The sequence below is a fragment of the Zingiber officinale genome, chromosome 4A, assembly GCF_018446385.1.
Source record: "Zingiber officinale cultivar Zhangliang chromosome 4A, Zo_v1.1, whole genome shotgun sequence".
In the NCBI taxonomy this organism is placed as follows: Eukaryota; Viridiplantae; Streptophyta; class Magnoliopsida; order Zingiberales; family Zingiberaceae; genus Zingiber; species Zingiber officinale.
The window spans coordinates 147,141,385-147,147,300 of NC_055992.1; the positions used below are offsets into that span (position 1 = coordinate 147,141,385).

Genomic DNA, 5,916 nt, shown 5'->3' on the forward strand with positions numbered 1-5,916 from the left:
TAATGCACCTGGGTTTTAGTATGCCTTATTGGAAGTATATGTTGATTATACTCTTGGCATAGGTGTATATTTGTCATGTGAGTGTTGTTTGAGGGGTATTGTTGATTTTACCTACGATGATATGTGCACACGGGTTCAGTATGCATTGTTGGAGGTATCACGATGGTTTACACCTTTGTTGTGAGTATGTTTGGTGTGTACTAATTGGAGGATTATGTCGATCATACATATGTTGTGTGTGCACGTGTGCCAGGTGTATGGTGGGTAGCATCATGATGATTCTACCTATGTTGAATGTAGAATGTAGAATGTTGAGTGTCTACATTATGTTATTGGTTGTATTACCCTGTCAACTAATTCTCCCATTAGTGGGTGACCGACCCACTAGGAGGATGATAGAGTTGACTATGGATTTGATTTGCTTACTGGGTGGTTATACCCTAGGCTACCCACATGTTATGGATCGTTTGTGGTAGAGCGTAGCTCCCACATATTCTGGATTGTTGTGGTAGAGCGTAGCTCCCACATATTTAGGGATTGTTTTGCGGTGGAGTGTTGCTCCCACATATTGCGGATTGCTTGTAGAGGAGCATTGCCCCATGTTTATTGTAGATACATATTTCGGATTTCTTGTGGTAGAGCGTTGCTCCCACATATATGGTATTTCGTGTGATGGAGCGTTGCTCTCACACTGGAGGATATATTCTTTGATGATTTATATCGTTGGTGATCAGATCTATTTATTGTTGAGGATCTTATGGATAGGAATGTCTGTGATACAGACATTATGTATCTTGGTTTTACCATCATGGCTTGCGGTGCCCTAGATGTTTGCATGGACTCGATGATTTGGGTATCCCTAGGATGTTTGGATTGGTTTTCATTGTCTTTGCTGACGTTGTGGTGATCTATTTCTGATCCGAGGTGAGTCACGTGCACCACCTTTGCATAGATCTAGAGATTGTCTCGACGAGAACATCTATATGCAATGATCAGTAGTGCGTGTTTTGGGTGTCTTCTGTGAGATGTTTGAGACACATGATGACCAGTAGGAGTATACTGTGGTTCCACAGGAGATCGAGGTTGTTACCGTTGGGAGTAAACGGAGTCTATAGAAGAGGCTCGCAACTTCCTTTGTTTGGCTCGATATTTCCGGAGATACGTTGAGGGTTTCTCACGGTTAGCTATGTCACTGACACGCCTGACCAGGAAAGGCGTGAAGTTCATGTGATCCGAGGACTACGAGACCAGCTTCCAAGAGCTGAAGCGGAGATTAGTATCGACTTCAGTTTTGGTTTTACTTTCTGGAGAGGACGGATATGTCCTCTACACCGACGTATCTATTCAGGGTTTGAGCGCTGTTCTGATGCAGCACGATAGAGTAGTCTCCTATGCTTCTCGTCGGTTGAAGGAGCATGAGAAGAACTACCCTGTATATGATCTGGAGCTAGTCGCCATTATTTTGCCATGAAGATTTGGCGACATTATTTATATGACCTTACATTTGAGATTCTCACTGACCATAAGAGTCTCAAATATCTGTTTACTTAAAAGGAACTTAATCTCCGACAGAGGAGATGGATGGAGTTCTTGAAGGATTATGATTGTACCATTAGCTATTGCCGGGGAGAGCTAATGTGGTTGCCGAGGCACTTAGCAGGAAGTCCAGAGGGACTCTAGCTTGCCACCGAGTTGTGGTCACAGACTTGATTCAAGGTTTCTCCGAGTTGGGCCTTGAGGGGTAAGGACAGACAGAGCAAGGTATTCTTGTTACCATGGCTGCTTAGTCGTCGATCAGGACGAGGATCCGAGAGCCATAGGCTACTGATCAGTATTTGCAGTTTATTTGCAGCTAGATAGCTTCCGGGCAACAGACCGAGTTCACACGAGATGAGGAGGGTGTTATACACTTTCGAGACAGATTTTGCGTATTTCAGTCTCATCCGGTCTTATAGAAGTTACTTCCGGAGGCTCATCGCTCTCGATTTACGATCCACCCAGGCGGTAATCGTATGTACCGAGATTTGAGACGTTCTTATTGGTGGAACGGTATGAAGAAAGACATCGCGAAATTTGTAGCGAGATGTATGGTTTGTTAGCAGGTGAAATATGAGTACCAGATACCTGTCGGATTATTTTAGCGGATTCCTATTTCCTGAGTGGAAATGAGAACACATTACTATGGACTTTGTGGTAGGTTTGTCGAGGACACGACGAGGCTATGACGCGATTTGGGTAATCGTTGATCGATTAACCAAATCCGCGCACTCGTTAGCGATCCGGAAGACTGATTTCCTGAATCGATTGGTAGATCTGTTTTGCCGGGAGATCATCAGATCACGTGATGTTCTGTTGACTATTATTCGGATAGAGACCCCGGATCACGTCTCATTTTTGACAGAGTCTGCAGCAGGCTTTGGGCACGCAGCTCTGTTTCAGTACGGTTTTCCATCCTCAGACAGATGGATAGTCACAGCGGACCATTCAGACTCTAGAGGACTTGCTGAAGTATTGTGTATTGGATTTTGAAGGCAGTTGGGAGGACCATTTGCCATTGGTAGAATTCGCCTACAACAACGGTTTGCATTTGGCTGTCCAGATGACACCGTTTGAAGCGTTGTATGGTAGGCCTTGTCGGACACCCACCCTCTGGATGAGGTTAGGGAGGCCAAATTGCTGGGATCTTATAGAGCTCAGCACGAGGCAGAGTTGGTCCGTACTATTAGACAAAGAGTGTCAGAGGCACAGGACTGCCAGAAGTGTTATGCTAACCGGAGTCGGAGACTCTAAGAGTTCTCCATTTGCGACAAGGTATTTTTGCGAGTTTCTCCCATGAAAGGGGTGAAGAGATTTGACCTCAGAGGTAAGCTAGCTTCGCGATACATTGGACCTTTCCAGATCTTGGAGAGGATTGGAGCCATAGCTTACCGTCTGGCATTATCGCCGTCCCTGACAGGCGTTCATGATGTATTCCAAGTGTCTTTGCTGATGAGGTATATATCCGACTCGACACATGTGCTGACAGATATTTCAGTTCCTTTTCAGCCTGGTGTTACCTACGAGGAGGTTCCGGTATAGATTTTAAACCGGAAAGAGTGTCAGTTGCGAAATAAGACTATCCGGCTGGTTAAAGTCGGATGACAGCATCATACGGACGAGGAGGCTGCTTGGGAGCTCGAGGTTACTATTCGAGCTCGATACCCCCATATGTTCATATGAGGTATGGGGTTAAATTTACCGTTCAGTATCTATACTCTTTGCCTGTTGTTAGTATTTGCTGATGGTAGAGAACAAAATTTGGGGACCAAATTTTTATTAGTGGGGGAGAATGTAAAAACCGAAAATAGGCGAATATTAATAAGGGAATTTTCCGGAATTTTTGGAAATTTTTCGGGAATTTTTCGGAACTCGTATGGACGAGTTTACGGGGATGAAAACTGGGCCCCGGGAAAAGCCTATTTAGGCTACCTATTTAAGCGAGGAAATGTATATTTTCTTAATTTCCTTTTTCTTTTCCTATTTCTTTTTCTTTCTCCCCGACGCCGTGCTCTTACCCGTGCCGACGGTTTCCTCCCGAGCCCTTGCGACGCCGATCTTTGCCCTACCGGCGCCGGTGCACCAATTCTTCTCTTCTCATTCTTCCTCCTAGAGCCGATCTCCTCTCCCCCTCATCCGTGCCGAGCCGTGCGCCGATCACCGGCCACAGGAAGCCAGCACATCGCCTGTGCCCTAGCGCCTCCCGACGCCCTCTTTCTCTCCTCTGGCCGACGCGACGCCGCGAGCTTCCGCCGGCCGAACCCTTCTTCCCTCTGTGCTGCCAGAGCCGACCATCACAGCCGACTTCCGTGCCCTAGTTTGGGTTCACAATCACCGACGCCGAAGACTCCCTTCCTCCTCTGACGGTGGACCTGATCGGAGGCTGACAGAGGTGCTGGCTGGTTGTAGGTTTCCTTTTCCCGAGCCTAGACTTGATCTTCTGTCACGTCTCTGTACGTCGCAACTCCTATTACCGGACTCTGCTACATCACCCGATCATTGTCTTGCTTGTGCCTCTTCTCCCGACATTGTTCGTGCAGGGAGATTGACAAGGATTTGGATGCGAGTATAAGTAGAACATGGTGAGCATTTGTGCCTCTGTTCTGTTTCCCATTTGATTTCTGACGATGGTATTCATTTGATCTCTATATGGGGCCTAGATATGATTCATAGTATTTTAGCATTTTGAATTATTGTCAAATTGATCAAGAAGTGCTTATTGATAGGGTGGCTGCAGTATGGTGGGAGATTTTTGGATAAACTTGAGGATAGGGTAAGCATTGATTACCTAAATTATGTTCTGATCTAAGTCTTGCTACTGGGAATTTGGACTTGAATCGGATACTAATATAGATCATATCTAATGATGGAATAATTAGGGTTCTGGGTAAATGAAGAATTAGGTTTAGCTATTTTGGTTTACAATAAAACTTAGCTAAACCATATGATTTATTACAGGATTCGGATTCAGGACGAGCACTTCGACATAGAGGTTGATTAACTCGATCTACATCGGAAGGCGGGTACCTCTTGACTTATCTTTTATGATATCGTCATTTGGATATGCATAGTATTTTATAACTATAAGCAATGAACATGTTTGCCTTTGGTATTTCACTGTTTGATATCCATAACATATTAGATTTGTTGCCTATGATGTATCCGTGCTTATATCTTGTGATTTGTTGCCATGAGTATCTTATTGCCATGAGTATCTTAGTTTCTAGAGTGACATACCATGTTTTACTGAGGTTAGGATTAGGCTCTCGATATTTTTGTTTCTGGCATGTGTATCCAAATTATCTGATACTTAGGTTTTTATGTCATGCCTGGATTGTGTATTCCTATTGGTTTAACATATATGATTCGTGTACCTAGATCTTGTGGCTTTGATCTGTGCATATTGTTGGTACATATGATATGGAAGGGGGATATGTTTAGGATCTAGGTTATTATACCATAGAGGACCTGTATACCCTAGATCCGTGGATTTGACCTATTGATACTGTGGTACCCATATTATGTATATATGGATTTTTCTATGCTGATCAGGATATTCCATACTTATTATGTTCAGGACATAGGTTTTTTTTGATATTCTATCTGACCTGTGTATTCTAGATTTTGGTATGTGACCATCGCTTTTACAGTACCCATTTTGTATATATGGATATGGTTATGTTGATCAGTTTTTGTTATGCATAGTGACATGCATCATGATTGCATGCTGTGCGATTGTCGGCTCCACTATGGTTGAGTCCATCGCCAGTTACATGTACTGCACACACCCCCACTCATGGTTTAGTGGTATATCAGGCAGGTGTGTGGCGGTTCTGCTGTTTGGCTCCGTTGGTCATATGACTCAGCGTGGTAGCCGGCAGTCAGTTCCGCTCTGTTTGGCTCCGCTGGCATTTAGTGTAGCAGCGTGGTAGCCGGCAGATGGTGGACTCTGTTTGGCTCCGTTGGTCAGGTGACTCAGCGTGGTAGCCGGCAGAGATGTCCTCCCCGTCATTGTGTACCGGGAGATGAGAGCATTGAGCTCCCCCATTTATGATTTGGGGTCACAGGACAGGAGTACTCCGACAGCATTCCGTCCACTCGGTCACTGTTCAAAGCAGTGATGTTAGAGTGCACGGTCATCACATGCATTGATTGCCTTTATTTGTTTGTGTTTGCTGCACTTATATGCTGCATTTTGGTGGATGCATTTGTTTGACATGCATACAAGAGACATACTGCGTATCGGTTTGATGACCCTTTTGTCTGGATAGGAGTTCCTGGTGAGTACAGCTTCCTCAGTTGCCTTTCAGTTTTGCATATTCCCTATATATGATTAGGAAGCTGTATTCCATGTTTGTTGCTGTTAGATATATCTTACTA

At 44.5% G+C, this 5,916-nt stretch overlaps 1 long non-coding RNA gene across 1 annotated transcript; it reads left to right on the forward strand.

The window, feature by feature from the left end:
- The first annotated feature begins 4,083 nt into the window (after positions 1-4,083).
- On the forward strand, positions 4,084-4,527 carry LOC121973762. The gene is made up of 3 exons (XR_006109751.1): positions 4,084-4,118; positions 4,263-4,309; positions 4,495-4,527. It is a non-coding gene; the product is annotated as an uncharacterized LOC121973762 (long non-coding RNA).
- The last annotated feature ends 1,389 nt before the right edge of the window (positions 4,528-5,916 follow it).